General features: G+C 31.5%; 4 non-coding genes across 4 annotated transcripts; all 4 read left to right on the forward strand.

Moving 5' to 3' along the window:
* The first annotated feature begins 1,326 nt into the window (after positions 1–1,326).
* TRNAP-UGG (transfer RNA proline (anticodon UGG)) lies at positions 1,327–1,398 on the forward strand. Its single transcript has one exon. It is a non-coding gene; the product is annotated as a tRNA-Pro (tRNA).
* Positions 1,399–5,789: 4,391 nt separating this feature from the next.
* TRNAP-UGG (transfer RNA proline (anticodon UGG)) lies at positions 5,790–5,861 on the forward strand. Its single transcript has one exon. It is a non-coding gene; the product is annotated as a tRNA-Pro (tRNA).
* A 7,544-nt stretch (positions 5,862–13,405) lies between these two features.
* On the forward strand, positions 13,406–13,477 carry TRNAP-UGG (transfer RNA proline (anticodon UGG)). Its single transcript has one exon. It is a non-coding gene; the product is annotated as a tRNA-Pro (tRNA).
* An 8,011-nt stretch (positions 13,478–21,488) lies between these two features.
* On the forward strand, positions 21,489–21,560 carry TRNAP-UGG (transfer RNA proline (anticodon UGG)). Its single transcript has one exon. It is a non-coding gene; the product is annotated as a tRNA-Pro (tRNA).

The following is a 21,560-nucleotide window of genomic DNA, read 5'->3' on the forward strand; positions in this document are numbered from 1 at the left end:
TTTTAGATTCTTTGACATGGTTCCATTATCTTATTGAAGTCAATTTCCAGAGTGAATTTCAACTGAATATTGTTTTTTCAAAACTCTCAAAATAGATTGGATTTACTTATTTGCACAATTGAATTTTGTTTTTTGTCAAACTGCTAAAATTATTTGTAATTACTTACCTGCACATAGCATGTGACATGTCTTGGGTTTTATCCATCAGAAATACTCTGCTGGGCATCATAAAACTTTGCACAGCAATTTCCAAGCAAATATACTTAGAAAAATATTGACTATTAGGAAATATTTTATTTATGCTAATATTTCCACCTTGTATACATTAGTGACTGCTTTAAAATAATACAATTTTCACATAAAAACAGTTAAGAAATCAAATAAAACATGCTTACTTGATGACTCTATCATTCTCACTTTGGGTGCGAGAGGTCATGGGTTCAACTCCCGGACGTGCCCAAAATTTTAGATTCTTTGACATGGTTCCATTATCTTATTGAAGTCAATTTCCAGAGTGAATTTCAACTGAATATTGTATTTCAAAACTCTCAAAATAGATTGGATTTACTTATTTGCACAATTAAATTTTGTTTTTTGTCAAACTGCTAAAATTATTTGTAAGTACTTATCTGAACATAGCATGTGACATATCTTGGGTTTTATCCATCAGAAAAACTCTGCTGGGCATCATAAAACTTTGCACAGCAATTTCCAAGCAAGTATACTTAGAAAAATATTGACTATTAGGAAATATTTTATTTATGCTATTATTTCCACCTTGTATACATTAGTGACTGCTTTAAAATAATAAAATTTTCACATAAAAACAGTAAAGAAATCAAATAAAACATGCTTATTTGATGACTCTATCATTCTCACTTTGGGTGCGAGAGGTCACGGGTTCAAATCCCGGACGAGCCCAAATTTTTAGATTCTTTGACATGGTTCCATTATCTTATTGAAGTCAATTTCCAGAGTGAATTTCAACTGAATATTGTTTTTTCAAAACTCTCAAAATAGATTGGATTTACTTATTTGCACAATTGAATTTTGTTTTTTGTCAAACTGCTAAAATTATTTGTAAGTACTTATCTGAACATAGCATGTGACATGTCTTGGGATATATCCATCAGAAAAACTCTGCTGGGCATCATAAAACTTTGCACAGCAATTTCCAAGCAAGTATACTTAGAAAAATATTGACTATTAGGAAATATTTTATTTATGCTAATTTTTCCTCCTTGTATACATTAGTGACTGCTTTAAAAGAATACCATTTTCACAAAAAATAGTTAAGAAATCAAATAAAACAGACCTGTTTCAGTTGGCTCGTTAGTCTAGGGGTATGATTCTCGCTTTGGGTGCGAGAGGTCCCGGGTTCAAATCCCGGACGAGCCCTCTATTTCTTTTTTACGGTGCATCTCATGGTTTATATATATCTGATTTTCTCAATTGGCTAAGTTAATAGCATCAACTGAGTTTTGTTTTTGCCATACTCCCAATAGAATTTGTACATACTTATGAATCTTGCCTTCATCATTTTTCAATTGCCTTTCTTCTATTTATGCATGATTTACACATAGCTTTTGACAAGTCTTGGGTTTTATCGATCAGACAAGTCCAAACTCTGTAGCCATTTTTAAATCTTGTCACTGCACTTTCCAAATAAGCACACAAAGAAAACTATCAATAGAATCTTACGGAAACATTTTAGTTGTTCTAAAAATAAGAGCATACTTATTCAAATTTCAACTGTATTGTAGAATATTAGGAAACCTGCAGGTTCCCTACTGTCTAGATAGCTTTGAATGTTTTAAAAGAATAGTCTCATTTTGAAACACAAAAAGTTCAAAAATGAAATTGCAAGGTTTTCTTTTGCCTTTCTTCTGTGTCTGGAAGCATGATTTGTACATTGCATATGACAAGTATTTTGCTTTGTCCATGAGAGAAGTCCAAACTCTGTAGGCACTCACAAATCTTGTCCCTGCACTTTTCCTATATGCATACTTAGAAAACTATCTACTGGACCATAAGGAAATATTTTATTTATTCTACAAATTCATTTTTACATAAATGTATATGGTGTTTTTAAAAACAAAAAGCTATTTTCATTAAATCAATTGAAAAATCAATAGAAAAATGTTCAGGTATGTGGCTTGTTGGTCTAGGGTTAAGATTCTCGCTTAGGGTGTGAGAGGTCCCAGGTTCAAATCATGGACGAGCCCAAATTTTCAGATTCTTTTACATAGTTCCATTATCTTATTGAAGTCAATTTCCTGAGTAAATTCTTCAATTGAATATTATTTTTTAAAAACTCACAAAATAGATTGGATATACTTATTTGCACAATTGAATTTTGTTTTTTGTCAAACTGCTAAAATTATTTGTAATTACTTACCTGCACATAGCATGTGACATGTCTTGGGTTTTATCCGTCAGAAAAACTCTGCTGGGCATCATAAAACTTTGCACAGCAATTTCCAAGCAACTATACTTAGAAAAATATTGACTATTAGGAAATATTTTATTTATGCTAATATTTCCACCTTGTATACATTAGTGACTGCTTTAAAATAATACAATTTTCACATAAAAACTGTTAAGAAATCAAATAAAACATGCTTACTTGATGACTCTATCATTCTCACTTTGGGTGCGAGAGGTCACGGGTTCAAATCCCGGACGAGACCAAATTTTTAGATTCTTTGACATGGTTCCATTATCTTATTGAAGTCAATTTCCAGAGTGAATTTCAACTGAATATTGTTTTTTTAAAACTCTCAAAATAGATTGGATTTACTTATTTGCACAATTGAATTTTGTTTTTTGTCAAACTGCTAAAATTATTTGTAATTACTTACCTGCACATAGCATGTGACATGTCTTGGGTTTTATCCATCAGAAATACTCTGCTGGGCATCATAAAACTTTGCACAGCAATTTCCAAGCAAATATACTTAGAAAAATATTGACTATTAGGAAATATTTTATTTATGCTAATATTTCCACCTTGTATACATTAGTGACTGCTTTAAAATAATACAATTTTCACATAAAAACAGTTAAGAAATCAAATAAAACATGCTTACTTGATGACTCTATCATTCTCACTTTGGGTGCGAGAGGTCATGGGTTCAACTCCCGGACGTGCCCAAATTTTTAGATTCTTTGACATGGTTCCATTATCTTATTGAAGTCAATTTCCAGAGTGAATTTCAACTGAATATTGTTTTTCAAAACTCTCAAAATAGATTGGATTTACTTATTTGCACAATTAAATTTTGTTTTTTGTCAAACTGCTAAAATTATTTGTAAGTACTTATCTGAACATAGCATGTGACATATCTTGGGTTTTATCCATCAGAAAAACTCTGCTGGGCATCATAAAACTTTGCACAGCAATTTCCAAGCAAGTATACTTAGAAAAATATTGACTATTAGGAAATATTTTATTTATGCTATTATTTCCACCTTGTATACATTAGTGACTGCTTTAAAATAATACAATTTTCACATAAAAACAGTAAAGAAATCAAATAAAACATGCTTATTTGATGACTCTATCATTCTCACTTTGGGTGCGAGAGTTCACGTGTTCAAATCCCGGACGAGCCCAAATGTTTAGATTCTTTGACATGGTTCCATTATCTTATTGAAGTCAATTTCCAGAGTGAATTTCAACTGAATATTGTTTTTTCAAAACTCTCAAAATAGATTGGATTTACTTATTTGCACAATTGAATTTTGTTTTTTGTCAAACTGCTAAAATTATTTGTAAGTACTTATCTGAACATAGCATGTGACATGTCTTGGGATATATCCATCAGAAAAACTCTGCTGGGCATCATAAAACTTTGCACAGCAATTTCCAAGCAAGTATACTTAGAAAAATATTGACTATTAGGAAATATTTTATTTATGCTAATTTTTCCTCCTTGTATACATTAGTGACTGCTTTAAAAGAACACCATTTTCACATAAAATAGTTAAGAAATCAAATAAAACAGACTTGTTTCAGTTGGCTCGTTAGTCTAGGGGTATGATTCTCGCTTTGGGTGTGAGAGGTCCCAGGTTCAAATCCCGGACGACCCCTCTATTTCGTTTTTATGGTGCTTCTCATGGATTATATTTATCTGATTTTCTCAATTGGCTAAGTTAATAGCATCAACTGAGTTTTGTTTTTGCCATACTCCCAATAGAATTTGTACATACTTATGAATCTTGCCTTCATCATTTTTCAATTGCCTTTCTTCTATTTATGCATGATTTACACATAGCTTTTGACAAGTCTTGGGTTTTATCGATCAGACAAGTCCAAACTCTGTAGCCATTTTTAAATCTTGTCACTGCACTTTCCAAATAAGCACACAAAGAAAACTATCAATAGAATCTTACGGAAACATTTTAGTTGTTCTAAAAATAAGAGCATACTTATTCAAATTTCAACTGTATTGTAGAATATTAGGAAACCTGCAGGTTCCCTACTGTCTAGATAGCTTTGAATGTTTTAAAAGAATAGTCTCATTTTGAAACACAAAAAGTTCAAAAATGAAATTGCAAGGTTTTCTTTTGCCTTTCTTCTTTGTCTGGAAGCATGATTTGTACATTGCATATGACAAGTCTTTAGCTTCGTCCATGAAAGAAGTCCAAACTCTGTAGGCACTCACAAATCTTGTCCCTGCACTTTTCCTATATGCATACTTAGAAAACTATCTACTGGACCATAAGGAAATATTTTATTTATTCTACAAATTCATTTTTACATAAATGTATATGGTGTTTTTAAAAACAAAAAGCTATTTTCTTTAAATCAATTGAAAAATCAATAGAAAAATGTTCAGGTAGGTGGCTTGTTGGTCTAGGGTTAAGATTCTCGCTTAGGGTGTGAGAGGTCCCATGTTCAAATCATGGACGAGCCCAATTTTTCAGATTCTTTGACTTAGTTTCATTATCTTATTGAAGTCAATTTCCTGAGTAAAATCTTCAATTGAATATTATTTTTTAAAAACTCACAAAATAGATTGGATTTACTTATTTGCACAATTGAATTTTGTTTTTTGTCAAACGGCTAAAATTATTTGTAATTACTTACCTGCACATAGCATGTGACATGTCTTGGGTTTTATCCATCAGAAAAACTCTGCTGGGCATCATAAAACTTTGCACAGCAATTTCCAAGCAACTATACTTAGAAAAATATTGACTATTAGGAAATATTTTATTTATGCTAATATTTCCACCTTGTATACATTAGTGACTGCTTTAAAATAATACAATTTTCACATAAAAACAGTTAAGAAATCAAATAAAACATGCTTACTTGATGACTCTATCATTCTCACTTTGGGTGCGAGAGGTCACGGGTTCAAATCCCGGACGAGCCCAAATTTTTAGATTCTTTGACATGGTTCCATTATCTTATTGAAGTCAATTTCCAGAGTGAATTTCAACTGAATATTGTTTTTTCAAAACTCTCAAAATAGATTGGATTTACTTATTTGCACAATTGAATTTTGTTTTTTGTCAAACTGCTAAAATTATTTGTAAGTACTTATCTGAACATAGCATGTGACATGTCTTGGGATATATCCATCAGAAAAACTCTGCTGGGCATCATAAAACTTTGCACAGCAATTTCCAAGCAAGTATACTTAGAAAAATATTGACTATTAGGAAATATTTTATTTATGCTAATTTTTCCTCCTTGTATACATTAGTGACTGCTTTAAAAGAATACCATTTTCACAAAAAATAGTTAAGAAATCAAATAAAACAGACCTGTTTCAGTTGGCTCGTTAGTCTAGGGGTATGATTCTCGCTTTGGGTGCGAGAGGTCCCGGGTTCAAATCCCGGACGAGCCCTCTATTTCTTTTTTACGGTGCATCTCATGGTTTATATATATCTGATTTTCTCAATTGGCTAAGTTAATAGCATCAACTGAGTTTTGTTTTTGCCATACTCCCAATAGAATTTGTACATACTTATGAATCTTGCCTTCATCATTTTTCAATTGCCTTTCTTCTATTTATGCATGATTTACACATAGCTTTTGACAAGTCTTGGGTTTTATCGATCAGACAAGTCCAAACTCTGTAGCCATTTTTAAATCTTGTCACTGCACTTTCCAAATAAGCACACAAAGAAAACTATCAATAGAATCTTACGGAAACATTTTAGTTGTTCTAAAAATAAGAGCATACTTATTCAAATTTCAACTGTATTGTAGAATATTAGGAAACCTGCAGGTTCCCTACTGTCTAGATAGCTTTGAATGTTTTAAAAGAATAGTCTCATTTTGAAACACAAAAAGTTCAAAAATGAAATTGCAAGGTTTTCTTTTGCCTTTCTTCTGTGTCTGGAAGCATGATTTGTACATTGCATATGACAAGTATTTTGCTTTGTCCATGAGAGAAGTCCAAACTCTGTAGGCACTCACAAATCTTGTCCCTGCACTTTTCCTATATGCATACTTAGAAAACTATCTACTGGACCATAAGGAAATATTTTATTTATTCTACAAATTCATTTTTACATAAATGTATATGGTGTTTTTAAAAACAAAAAGCTATTTTCATTAAATCAATTGAAAAATCAATAGAAAAATGTTCAGGTATGTGGCTTGTTGGTCTAGGGTTAAGATTCTCGCTTAGGGTGTGAGAGGTCCCAGGTTCAAATCATGGACGAGCCCAAATTTTCAGATTCTTTTACATAGTTCCATTATCTTATTGAAGTCAATTTCCTGAGTAAATTCTTCAATTGAATATTATTTTTTAAAAACTCACAAAATAGATTGGATATACTTATTTGCACAATTGAATTTTGTTTTTTGTCAAACTGCTAAAATTATTTGTAATTACTTACCTGCACATAGCATGTGACATGTCTTGGGTTTTATCCGTCAGAAAAACTCTGCTGGGCATCATAAAACTTTGCACAGCAATTTCCAAGCAACTATACTTAGAAAAATATTGACTATTAGGAAATATTTTATTTATGCTAATATTTCCACCTTGTATACATTAGTGACTGCTTTAAAATAATACAATTTTCACATAAAAACTGTTAAGAAATCAAATAAAACATGCTTACTTGATGACTCTATCATTCTCACTTTGGGTGCGAGAGGTCACGGGTTCAAATCCCGGACGAGACCAAATTTTTAGATTCTTTGACATGGTTCCATTATCTTATTGAAGTCAATTTCCAGAGTGAATTTCAACTGAATATTGTTTTTTTAAAACTCTCAAAATAGATTGGATTTACTTATTTGCACAATTGAATTTTGTTTTTTGTCAAACTGCTAAAATTATTTGTAATTACTTACCTGCACATAGCATGTGACATGTCTTGGGTTTTATCCATCAGAAATACTCTGCTGGGCATCATAAAACTTTGCACAGCAATTTCCAAGCAAATATACTTAGAAAAATATTGACTATTAGGAAATATTTTATTTATGCTAATATTTCCACCTTGTATACATTAGTGACTGCTTTAAAATAATACAATTTTCACATAAAAACAGTTAAGAAATCAAATAAAACATGCTTACTTGATGACTCTATCATTCTCACTTTGGGTGCGAGAGGTCATGGGTTCAACTCCCGGACGTGCCCAAATTTTTAGATTCTTTGACATGGTTCCATTATCTTATTGAAGTCAATTTCCAGAGTGAATTTCAACTGAATATTGTTTTTCAAAACTCTCAAAATAGATTGGATTTACTTATTTGCACAATTAAATTTTGTTTTTTGTCAAACTGCTAAAATTATTTGTAAGTACTTATCTGAACATAGCATGTGACATATCTTGGGTTTTATCCATCAGAAAAACTCTGCTGGGCATCATAAAACTTTGCACAGCAATTTCCAAGCAAGTATACTTAGAAAAATATTGACTATTAGGAAATATTTTATTTATGCTATTATTTCCACCTTGTATACATTAGTGACTGCTTTAAAATAATACAATTTTCACATAAAAACAGTAAAGAAATCAAATAAAACATGCTTATTTGATGACTCTATCATTCTCACTTTGGGTGCGAGAGTTCACGTGTTCAAATCCCGGACGAGCCCAAATGTTTAGATTCTTTGACATGGTTCCATTATCTTATTGAAGTCAATTTCCAGAGTGAATTTCAACTGAATATTGTTTTTTCAAAACTCTCAAAATAGATTGGATTTACTTATTTGCACAATTGAATTTTGTTTTTTGTCAAACTGCTAAAATTATTTGTAAGTACTTATCTGAACATAGCATGTGACATGTCTTGGGATATATCCATCAGAAAAACTCTGCTGGGCATCATAAAACTTTGCACAGCAATTTCCAAGCAAGTATACTTAGAAAAATATTGACTATTAGGAAATATTTTATTTATGCTAATTTTTCCTCCTTGTATACATTAGTGACTGCTTTAAAAGAACACCATTTTCACATAAAATAGTTAAGAAATCAAATAAAACAGACTTGTTTCAGTTGGCTCGTTAGTCTAGGGGTATGATTCTCGCTTTGGGTGTGAGAGGTCCCAGGTTCAAATCCCGGACGACCCCTCTATTTCGTTTTTATGGTGCTTCTCATGGATTATATTTATCTGATTTTCTCAATTGGCTAAGTTAATAGCATCAACTGAGTTTTGTTTTTGCCATACTCCCAATAGAATTTGTACATACTTATGAATCTTGCCTTCATCATTTTTCAATTGCCTTTCTTCTATTTATGCATGATTTACACATAGCTTTTGACAAGTCTTGGGTTTTATCGATCAGACAAGTCCAAACTCTGTAGCCATTTTTAAATCTTGTCACTGCACTTTCCAAATAAGCACACAAAGAAAACTATCAATAGAATCTTACGGAAACATTTTAGTTGTTCTAAAAATAAGAGCATACTTATTCAAATTTCAACTGTATTGTAGAATATTAGGAAACCTGCAGGTTCCCTACTGTCTAGATAGCTTTGAATGTTTTAAAAGAATAGTCTCATTTTGAAACACAAAAAGTTCAAAAATGAAATTGCAAGGTTTTCTTTTGCCTTTCTTCTTTGTCTGGAAGCATGATTTGTACATTGCATATGACAAGTCTTTAGCTTCGTCCATGAAAGAAGTCCAAACTCTGTAGGCACTCACAAATCTTGTCCCTGCACTTTTCCTATATGCATACTTAGAAAACTATCTACTGGACCATAAGGAAATATTTTATTTATTCTACAAATTCATTTTTACATAAATGTATATGGTGTTTTTAAAAACAAAAAGCTATTTTCTTTAAATCAATTGAAAAATCAATAGAAAAATGTTCAGGTAGGTGGCTTGTTGGTCTAGGGTTAAGATTCTCGCTTAGGGTGTGAGAGGTCCCATGTTCAAATCATGGACGAGCCCAATTTTTCAGATTCTTTGACTTAGTTTCATTATCTTATTGAAGTCAATTTCCTGAGTAAAATCTTCAATTGAATATTATTTTTTAAAAACTCACAAAATAGATTGGATTTACTTATTTGCACAATTGAATTTTGTTTTTTGTCAAACGGCTAAAATTATTTGTAATTACTTACCTGCACATAGCATGTGACATGTCTTGGGTTTTATCCATCAGAAAAACTCTGCTGGGCATCATAAAACTTTGCACAGCAATTTCCAAGCAACTATACTTAGAAAAATATTGACTATTAGGAAATATTTTATTTATGCTAATATTTCCACCTTGTATACATTAGTGACTGCTTTAAAATAATACAATTTTCACATAAAAACAGTTAAGAAATCAAATAAAACATGCTTACTTGATGACTCTATCATTCTCACTTTGGGTGCGAGAGGTCACGGGTTCAAATCCCGGACGAGCCCAAATTTTTAGATTCTTTGACATGGTTCCATTATCTTATTGAAGTAAATTTCCAGAGTGAATTTCAACTGAATATTGTTTTTTCAAAACTCTCAAAATAGATTGGATTTACTTATTTGCACAATTGAATTTTGTTTTTTGTCAAACTGCTAAAATTATTTGTAATTACTTACCTGCACATAGCATGTGACATGTCTTGGGTTTTATCCATCAGAAATACTCTGCTGGGCATCATAAAACTTTGCACAGCAATTTCCAAGCAAATATACTTAGAAAAATATTGACTATTAGGAAATATTTTATTTATGCTAATATTTCCACCTTGTATACATTAGTGACTGCTTTAAAATAATACAATTTTCACATAAAAACAGTTAAGAAATCAAATAAAACATGCTTACTTGATGACTCTATCATTCTCACTTTGGGTGCGAGAGGTCATGGGTTCAACTCCCGGACGTGCCCAAATTTTTAGATTCTTTGACATGGTTCCATTATCTTATTGAAGTCAATTTCCAGAGTGAATTTCAACTGAATATTGTTTTTCAAAACTCTCAAAATAGATTGGATTTACTTATTTGCACAATTAAATTTTGTTTTTTGTCAAACTGCTAAAATTATTTGTAAGTACTTATCTGAACATAGCATGTGACATATCTTGGGTTTTATCCATCAGAAAAACTCTGCTGGGCATCATAAAACTTTGCACAGCAATTTCCAAGCAAGTATACTTAGAAAAATATTGACTATTAGGAAATATTTTATTTATGCTATTATTTCCACCTTGTATACATTAGTGACTGCTTTAAAATAATACAATTTTCACATAAAAACAGTAAAGAAATCAAATAAAACATGCTTATTTGATGACTCTATCATTCTCACTTTGGGTGCGAGAGTTCACGTGTTCAAATCCCGGACGAGCCCAAATGTTTAGATTCTTTGACATGGTTCCATTATCTTATTGAAGTCAATTTCCAGAGTGAATTTCAACTGAATATTGTTTTTTCAAAACTCTCAAAATAGATTGGATTTACTTATTTGCACAATTGAATTTTGTTTTTTGTCAAACTGCTAAAATTATTTGTAAGTACTTATCTGAACATAGCATGTGACATGTCTTGGGATATATCCATCAGAAAAACTCTGCTGGGCATCATAAAACTTTGCACAGCAATTTCCAAGCAAGTATACTTAGAAAAATATTGACTATTAGGAAATATTTTATTTATGCTAATTTTTCCTCCTTGTATACATTAGTGACTGCTTTAAAAGAACACCATTTTCACATAAAATAGTTAAGAAATCAAATAAAACAGACTTGTTTCAGTTGGCTCGTTAGTCTAGGGGTATGATTCTCGCTTTGGGTGTGAGAGGTCCCAGGTTCAAATCCCGGACGACCCCTCTATTTCGTTTTTATGGTGCTTCTCATGGATTATATTTATCTGATTTTCTCAATTGGCTAAGTTAATAGCATCAACTGAGTTTTGTTTTTGCCATACTCCCAATAGAATTTGTACATACTTATGAATCTTGCCTTCATCATTTTTCAATTGCCTTTCTTCTATTTATGCATGATTTACACATAGCTTTTGACAAGTCTTGGGTTTTATCGATCAGACAAGTCCAAACTCTGTAGCCATTTTTAAATCTTGTCACTGCACTTTCCAAATAAGCACACAAAGAAAACTATCAATAGAATCTTACGGAAACATTTTAGTTGTTCTAAAAATAAGAGCATACTTATTCAAATTTCAACTGTATTGTAGAATATTAGGAAACCTGCAGGTTCCCTACTGTCTAGATAGCTTTGAATGTTTTAAAAGAATAGTCTCATTTTGAAACACAAAAAGTTCAAAAATGAAATTGCAAGGTTTTCTTTTGCCTTTCTTCTTTGTCTGGAAGCATGATTTGTACATTGCATATGACAAGTCTTTAGCTTCGTCCATGAAAGAAGTCCAAACTCTGTAGGCACTCACAAATCTTGTCCCTGCACTTTTCCTATATGCATACTTAGAAAACTATCTACTGGACCATAAGGAAATATTTTATTTATTCTACAAATTCATTTTTACATAAATGTATATGGTGTTTTTAAAAACAAAAAGCTATTTTCTTTAAATCAATTGAAAAATCAATAGAAAAATGTTCAGGTAGGTGGCTTGTTGGTCTAGGGTTAAGATTCTCGCTTAGGGTGTGAGAGGTCCCATGTTCAAATCATGGACGAGCCCAATTTTTCAGATTCTTTGACTTAGTTTCATTATCTTATTGAAGTCAATTTCCTGAGTAAAATCTTCAATTGAATATTATTTTTTAAAAACTCACAAAATAGATTGGATTTACTTATTTGCACAATTGAATTTTGTTTTTTGTCAAACTGCTAAAATTATTTGTAATTACTTACCTGCACATAGCATGTGACATGTCTTGGGTTTTATCCATCAGAAAAACTCTGCTGGGCATCATAAAACTTTGCACAGCAATTTCCAAGCAAGTATACTTAGAAAAATATTGACTATTAGGAAATATTTTATTTAAGCTAATATTTCCACCTTGTATACATTAGTGACTGCTTTAAAATAATACAATTTTCACATAAAAACAGTTAAAAATCAAATAAAACATGCTTACTTGATGACTCTATCATTCTCACTTTGGGTGCGAGAGGTCACGGGTTCAAATCCCGGACGAGCCCAAATTTTTAGATTCTTTGCCATGGTTCCATTATCTTATTGAAGTCAATTTCCAGAGTGAATTTCAACTGAATATTGTTTTTTCAAAACTCTCAAAATAGATTGGATTTACTTATTTGCACAATTGAATTTTGTTTTTTGTCAAACTGCTAAAATTATTTGTAATTACTTACATACACATAGCATGTGACATGTCTTGTGTTTTATCCATCAGAAATACTCTGCTGGGCATCATAAAACTTTGCACAGCAATTTCCAAGCAAGTATACTTAGAAAAATATTGACTATTAGGAAATATTTTATTTATGCTATTATTTCCACCTTGTATACATTAGTGACTGCTTTACAATAATACAATTTTCACATAAAAACAGTTAAGAAATCAAATAAAACATGCTTTTGATGACTCTATCATTCTCACTTTGGGTGCGAGAGGTCACGGGTTCAAATCCCGGACGAGCCCAAATTTTTAGATTCTTTGACATGGTTCCATTATCTTATTGAAGTCAATTTCCAGAGTGAATTTCAACTGAATATTGTTTTTTCAAAACTCTCAAAATAGATTGGATTTACTTATTTGCACAATTGAATTTTGTTTTTTGTCAAACTGCTAAAACTATTTGTAAGTACTTATCTGAACATAGCATGTGACATGTCTTGGGTTTATCTATCAGAAAAACTCTGCTGGGCATCATAAAACTTTGCACAGCAATTTCCAAGCAAGTATACTTAGAAAAATATTGACTATTAGGAAATATTTTATTTATGCTAATTTTTCCTCCTTGTATACATTAGTGACTGCTTTAAAAGAACACCATTTTCACATAAAATAGTTAAGAATTCAAATAAAACAGACTTGTTTCAGTTGGCTCGTTAGTCTAGGGGTATTATTCTCGCTTTGGGTGCGAGAGGTCCCGGGTTCAAATCCCGGACGAGCCCTCTATTTCTTTTTTACGGTGCTTCTCATGGTTTATATATATCAGATTTTCTCAATTGGCTAAGTTAATAGCATCAACTGAGTTTTGTTTTTGCCATACTCCCAATAGAATTTGTACATACTTATGAATCTTGCCTTCATCATTTTTCAATTGCCTTTCTTCTATTTATGCATGATTTACACATAGCTTTTGACAAGTCTTGGGTTTTATCGATCAGACAAGTCCAAACTCTGTAGCCATTTTTAAATCTTGTCACTGCACTTTCCAAATAAGCACACAAAGAAAACTATCAATAGAATCTTACGGAAACATTTTAGTTGTTCTAAAAATAAGAGCATACTTATTCAAATTTCAACTGTATTGTGTTATATTAGGAAAACTGCAGGTTCCCTACTGTCTAGATAGCTTTGAATGTTTTAAAAGAATAGTCTCATTTTGAAACACAAAAAGTTCAAAAATGAAATTGAAAGGTTTTCTTTTGCCTTTCTTCTGTGTCTGGAAGCATGATTTGTACATTGCATATGACAAGTCTTTAGCTTCATCCATGAGAGAAGTCCAAACTCTGGAGGCACTCACAAATCTTGTCCCTGCACTTTTCCTATATGCACACTTAGAAAACTATCTACTGGACCATAAGGAAATATTTTATTAATTCTACAAATTCATTTTTACATAAATGTATATGGTGTTTTTAAAAAAAAAAAAGCTATTTTCATTAAATCAATTGAAAAATCAATAGAAAAATGTCCAGGTATGTGGCTTGTTGGTCTAGGGTTAAGATTCTCGCTTAGGGTGTGAGAGGTCCCAGGTTCAAATCATGGACGAGCCCAAATTTTCAGATTCTTTTACATAGTTCCATTATCTTATTGAAGTCAATTTCCTGAGTAAATTCTTCAATTGAATATTATTTTTTAAAAACTCACAAAATAGATTGGATATACTTATTTGCACAATTGAATTTTGTTTTTTGTCAAACTGCTAAAATTATTTGTAATTACTTACCTGCACATAGCATGTGACATGTCTTGGGTTTTATCCGTCAGAAAAACTCTGCTGGGCATCATAAAACTTTGCACAGCAATTTCCAAGCAAGTATACTTAGAAAAATATTGACTATTAGGAAATATTTTATTTATGCTAATATTTCCACCTTGTATACATTAGTGACTGCTTTAAAATAATACAATTTTCACATAAAAACAGTTAAGAAATCAAATAAAACATGCTTACTTGATGACTTTATCATTCTCACTTTGGGTGCGAGAGGTCACGGGTTCAAATCCCGGACGAGCCCAAATTTTTAGATTCTTTGACATGGTTCCATTATCTTATTGAAGTCAATTTCCAGAGTGAATTTCAACTGAATATTGTTTTTTCAAAACTCTCAAAATAGATTGGATTTACTTATTTGCACAATTGAATTTTGTTTTTTGTCAAACTGCTAAAATTATTTGTAATTACTTACCTGCACATAGCATGTGACATGTCTTGGGTTTTATCCATCAGAAATACTCTGCTGGGCATCATAAAACTTTGCACAGCAATTTCCAAGCAAGTATACTTAGAAAAATATTGACTATTAGGAAATATTTTATTTATGCTAATATTTCCACCTTGTATACATTAGTGACTGCTTTAAAATAATACAATTTTCACATAAAAACAGTTAAGAAATCAAATAAAACATGCTTACTTGATGACTCTATCATTCTCACTTTGGGTGCGAGAGGTCATGGGTTCAAATCCCGGACATGCCCAAATTTTTAGATTCTTTGACATGGTTCCATTATCTTATTGAAGTCAATTTCCAGAGTGAATTTCAACTGAATATTGTTTTTTCAAAACTCTCAAAATAGATTGGATTTACTTATTTGCACAATTAAATTTTGTTTTTTGTCAAACTGCTAAAATTATTTGTAAGTACTTATCTGAACATAGCATGTGACATATCTTGGGTTTTATCCATCAGAAAAACTCTGCTGGGCATCATAAAACTTTGCACAGCAATTTCCAAGCAAGTATAGTTAGAAAAATATTGACTATTAGGAAATATTTTATTTATGCTATTATTTCCACCTTGTATACATTAGTGACTGCTTTAAAATAATAAAATTTTCACATAAAAACAGTAAAGAAATCAAATAAAACATGCTTATTTGATGACTCTATCATTCTCACTTTGGGTGCGAGAGGTCACGGGTTCAAATCCCGGACGAGCCCAAATTTTTAGATTCTTTGACATGGTTCCTTTATCTTATTGAAGTCAATTTCCAGAGTGAATTTCAACTGAATATTGTTTTTTCAAAACTCTCAAAATAGATTGGATTTACTTATTTGCACAATTGAATTTTTTTTTTGTCAAACTGCTAAAATTATTTGTAAGTACTTATCTGAACATAGCATGTGACATGTCTTGGGTTTTATCCATCAGAAAAACTCTGCTGGGCATCATAAAACTTTGCACAGCAATTTCCAAGCAAGTATACTTAGAAAAATATTGACTATTAGGAAATATTTTATTTATGCTAATTTTTCCTCCTTGTATACATTAGTGACTGCTTTAAAAGAACACCATTTTCACATAAAATAGTTAAGAAATCAAATAAAACAGACTTGTTTCAGTTGGCTCGTTAGTGTAGGGGTATGATTCTCGCTTTGGGTGCGAGAGGTCCCGGGTTCAAATCCCGGACGACCCCTCTATTTCGTTTTTATACCCCTCTCATGGTTTATATATATCTGATTTTCTCAATTGGCTAAGTTAATAGCATCAACTGAGTTTTGTTTTTGCCATACTCCCAATAGAATTTGTACATACTTATGAATCTTGCCTTCATCATTTTTCAATTGCCTTTCTTCTATTTATGCATGATTTACACATAGCTTTTGACAAGTCTTGGGTTTTATCGATCAGACAAGTCCAAACTCTGTAGCCATTTTTAAATCTTGTCACTGCACTTTCCAAATAAGCACACAAAGAAAACTATCAATAGAATCTTACGGAAACATTTTAGTTGTTCTAAAAATAAGAGCATACTTATTCAAATTTCAACTGTATTGTAGAATATTAGGAAACCTGCAGGTTCCCTACTGTCTAGATAGCTTTGAATGTTTTAAAAGAATAGTCTCATTTTGAAACACAAAAAGTTCAAAAATGAAATTGCAAGGTTTTCTTTTGCCTTTCTTCTGTGTCTGGAAGCATGATTTGTACATTGCATATGACAAGTCTTTAGCTTTGTCCATGAGAGAAGTCCAAACTCTGGAGGCACTCACAAATCTTGTCCCTGCACTTTTCCTATATGCATACTTAGAAAACTATCTACTGGACCATAAGGAAATATTTTATTTATTCTACAAATTCATTTTTACATAAATGTATATGGTGTTTTTAAAAACAAAAAGCTATTTTCATTAAATCAATTGAAAAATCAATAGAAAAATGTTCAGGTAGGTGGCTTGTTGGTCTAGGGTTAAGATTCTCGCTTAGAATGTGAGAGGTCCCAGGTTCAAATCATGGACGAGCCCAAATTTTCAGATTCTTTGACATAGTTCCATTATCTTATTGAATACATTTTCCTGAGTAAAATCTTCAAATGAATATTATTTTTTAAAAACTCACAAAATTGATTGGATTTACTTATTTGCACAATTGAATTTTGTTTTTTGTCAAACTGCTAAAATTATTTGTAATTACTTACCTGCACATAGCATGTGACATGTCTTGGGTTTTATCCATCAGAAAAACTCTGCTGGGCATCATAAAACTTTGCACAGCAATTTCCAAGCAAGTATACTTAGAAAAATATTGACTATTAGGAAATATTTTATTTATGCTAATATTTCCACCTTGTATACATTAGTGACTGCTTTAAAATAATACAATTTTCACATAAAAACAGTTAAGAAATCAAATAAAACATGCTTACTTGATGACTCTATCATTCCCACTTTGGGTGCGAGAGGTCACGGGTTCAAATCCCGGAAGAGCCCAAATTTTTAGATTCTTTGACATGGTTCCATTATCTTATTGAAGTCAATTTCCAGAGTGAATTTCAACTGAATATTGTTTTTTCAAAACTCTCAAAATAGATTGGATTTACTTATTTGCACAATTGTATTTTGTTTTTTGTCAAACTGCTAAAATTATTTGTAATTACTTACCTGCACATAGCACGTGACATGTCTTGGGTTTTATCCATCAGAAAAACTCTGCTGGGCATCATAAAACTTTGCACAGCAATTTCCAAGCAAGTATACTTAGAAAAATATTGACTATTAGGAAATATTTTATTTATGCTAATATTTCCACCTTGTATACATTAGTCACTGCTTTAAAATAATACAATTTTCACATAAAAACAGTTAAGAAATCAAATAAAACATGCTTACTTGATGACTCTATCATTCTCACTTTGGGTGCGAGAGGTCACGGGTTCAAATCCCGGACGAGCCCAAATTTTTAGATTCTTTGACATGGTTCCATTATCTTATTGAAGTCAATTTCCAGAGTGAATTTCAACTGAATATTGTTTTTTCAAAACTCTCAAAATAGATTGGATTTACTTATTTGCACAATTGAATTTTGTTTTTTGTCAAACTGCTAAAATTATTTGTAATTACTTACCTGCACATAGCATGTGACATGTCTTGGGTTTTATCCATCAGAAAAACTCTGCTGGGCATCATAAAACTTTGCACAGCAATTTCCAAGCAAGTATACTTAGAAAAATATTGACTATTAGGAAATATTTTATTTATGCTAATATTTCCACCTTGTATACATTAGTGACTGCTTTAAAATAATACAATTTTCACATAAAAACAGTTAAGAAATCAAATAAAACATGCTTACTTGATGACTCTATCATTCTCACATTGGGTGCGAGAGGTCACGGGTTCAAATCCCGGACGTGCCCAAATTTTTAGATTCTTTGACATGGTTCCATTATCTTATTGAAGTCAATTTCCAGAGTGAATTTCAACTGAATATTGTTTTTTCAAAACTCTCAAAATAGATTGGATTTACTTATTTGCACAATTAAATTTTGTTTTTTGTCAAACTGCTAAAATTATTTGTAAGTACTTATCTGAACATAGCATGTGACATGTCTTGGGTTTCATCCATCAGAAAAACTCTGCTGGGCATCATAAAACTTTGCACAGCAATTTCCAAGCAAGTATACTTAGAAAAATATTGACTATTAGGAAATATTTTATTTATGCTATTATTTCCACCTTGTATACATTAGTGACTGCTTTAAAATAACACAATTTTCACATAAAAACAGTTAAGAAATCAAATAAAACATGCTTATTTGATGACTCTATCATTCTCACTTTGGGTGCGAGAGGTCACGGGTTCAAATCCCGGACGAGCCCAAATTTTTAGATTCTTTGACATGGTTCCATTATCTGATTGAAGTCAATTTCCAGAGTGAATTTCAACTGAATATTGCTTTTTCAAAACTCTCAAAATAGATTGGATTTACTTATTTGCACAATTGAATTTTGTTTTTTGTCAAACTGCTAAAATTATTTGTAAGTACTTATCTGAACATAGCATGTGACATGTCTTGGGTTTTATCCATCAGAAAAACTCTGCTGGGCATCATAAAACTTTGCACAGCAATTTCCAAGCAAGTATACTTAGAAAAATATTGACTATTAGGAAATATTTTATTTATGCTAATTTTTCCTCCCTGTATACATTAGTGACTGCTTTAAAAGAACACCATTTTCACATAAAATAGTTAAGAAATCAAATAAAACAGACTTGTTTCAGTTGGCTTGTTAGTCTAGGGGTATGATTCTCGCTTTGGGTGCGAGAGGTCCCAGGTTCAAATCCCGGACTACCCCTCTATTTCTTTTTTACGGTGCTTCTCATGGTTTATATATATCTGATTTTCTCAATTGGCTAAGTTAATAGCATCAACTGAGTTTTGTTTTTGCCATACTCCCAATAGAATTTGTACATACTTATGAATCTTGCCTTCATCATTTTTCAATTGCCTTTCTTCTAGTTATGCATGATTTACACATAGCTTTTGACAAGTCTTGGGTTTTATCGATCAGACAAGTCCAAACTCTGTAGCCATTTTTAAATCTTGTCACTGCACTTTCCAAATAAGCACACAAAGAAAACTACCAATAGAATATTACGGAAACATTTTAGTTGTTCTAAAAATAAGAGCATACTTATTCAAATTTCAACTGTATTGTGGTATATTAGGAAAACTGCAGGTTCCCTACTGTCTAGATAGCTTTGAATGTTTTAAAAGAATAGTCTCATTTTGAAACACAAAAAGTTCAAAAATGAAATTGCAAGGTTTTCTTTTGCCTTTCTTCTTTGTCTGGAAGCATGATTTGTACATTGCATATGACAAGTCTTTAGCTTCGTCCATGAGAGAAGTCCAAACTCTGTAGGCACTCACAAATCTTGTCCCTGCACTTTTCCTATATGCATACTTAGAAAACTATCTACTGGACCATAAGGAAAAATTTTATTTATTCTACAAATTCATTTTTACATAAATGTATATGGTGTTTTTAAAAACAAAAAGCTATTTTCTTTAAATCAATTGAAAAATCAATAGAAAAATGTTCAGGTAGGTGGCTTGTTGGTCTAGGGTTAAGATTCTCGCTTAGGGTGTGAGAGGTCCCAGGTTCAAATCATGGACGAGCCCAAATTTTCAGATTCTTTGACTTAGTTTCATTATCTTATTGAAGTCAATTTCCTGAGTAAAATCTTCAATTGAATATTATTTTTTAAAACTCACAAAATAGATTGGATTTACTTATTTGCACAATTGAATTTTGTTTTTTGTCAAACGGCTAAAATTATTTGTAATTACTTACCTGCACATAGCATGTGACATGTCTTGGGTTTTATCCATCAGAAAAACTCTGCTGGGCATCATAAAACTTTGCACAGCAATTTCCAAGCAAGTATACTTAGAAAAATATTGACTATTAGGAAATATTTTATTTATGCTAATATTTCCACCTTGTATACATTAGTGACTGCTTTAAAATAATACAATTTTCACATAAAAACAGTTAAGAAATCAAATAAAACATGCTTACTTGATGACTCTATCATTCCCACTTTGGGTGCGAGAGGTCACGGGTTCAAATCCCGGACGAGCCCAAATTTTTAGATTCTTTGACATGGTTCCATTATCTTATTGAAGTCAATTTCCAGAGTGAATTTCAACTGAATATTGTTTTTTCAAAACTCTCAAAATAGATTGGATTTACTTATTTGCACAATTGAATTTTGTTTTTTGTCAAACTGCTAAAATTATTTGTAATTACTTTCCTGCACATAGCATGTGACATGTGTTGGGTTTTATCCATCAGAAAAACTCTGCTGGGCATCATAAAACTTTGCACAGCAATTTCCAAGCAAGTATACTTAGAAAAATATTGACTATTAGGAAATATTTTATTTATGCTAATATTTCCACCTTGTATACATTAGTGACTGCTTTAAAAGAACACAATTTTCACATAAAAACAGTTAAGAAATCAAATAAAACATGCTTACTTGATGACTCTATCATTCTCACTTTGGGTGCGAGAGGTCATGGGTTCAAATCCCGGACGAGCCCTAATTTTTATATTCTTTGACATGGTTCCATTATCTTATTGAAGTCAATTTCCAGAGTGAATTTCAACTGAATATTGTTTTTTCAAAACTCTCAAAATAGATTGGATTTACTTATTTGCACAATTGAATTTTGTTTTTTGTCAAACTGCTATAATTATTTGTAAGTACTTATCTGAACATAGCATGTGACATGTCTTGGGTTTTATCCATCAGAAAAACTCTGCTGGGCATCATAAAACTTTGCACAGCAATTTCCAAGCAAGTATACTTAGAAAAATATTGACTATTAGGAAATATTTTATTTATGCAAATTTTTCCTCCTTGTATACATTAGTGATTGCTTTAAAAGAACACCATTTTCACATAAAATAGTTAAGAAATCAAATAAAACAGGCTTGTTTCAGTTGGCTCGTTAGTCTAGGGGTATGATTCTCGCTTTGGGTGCGAGAGGTCCCGGGTTCAAATCCAGGACGAGCCC

The sequence above is a fragment of the Taudactylus pleione genome, unplaced genomic scaffold, assembly GCF_031769625.1.
Source record: "Taudactylus pleione unplaced genomic scaffold, aTauple2 ptg000317l, whole genome shotgun sequence".
NCBI classification, from domain to species: domain Eukaryota; kingdom Metazoa; phylum Chordata; class Amphibia; order Anura; family Myobatrachidae; genus Taudactylus; species Taudactylus pleione.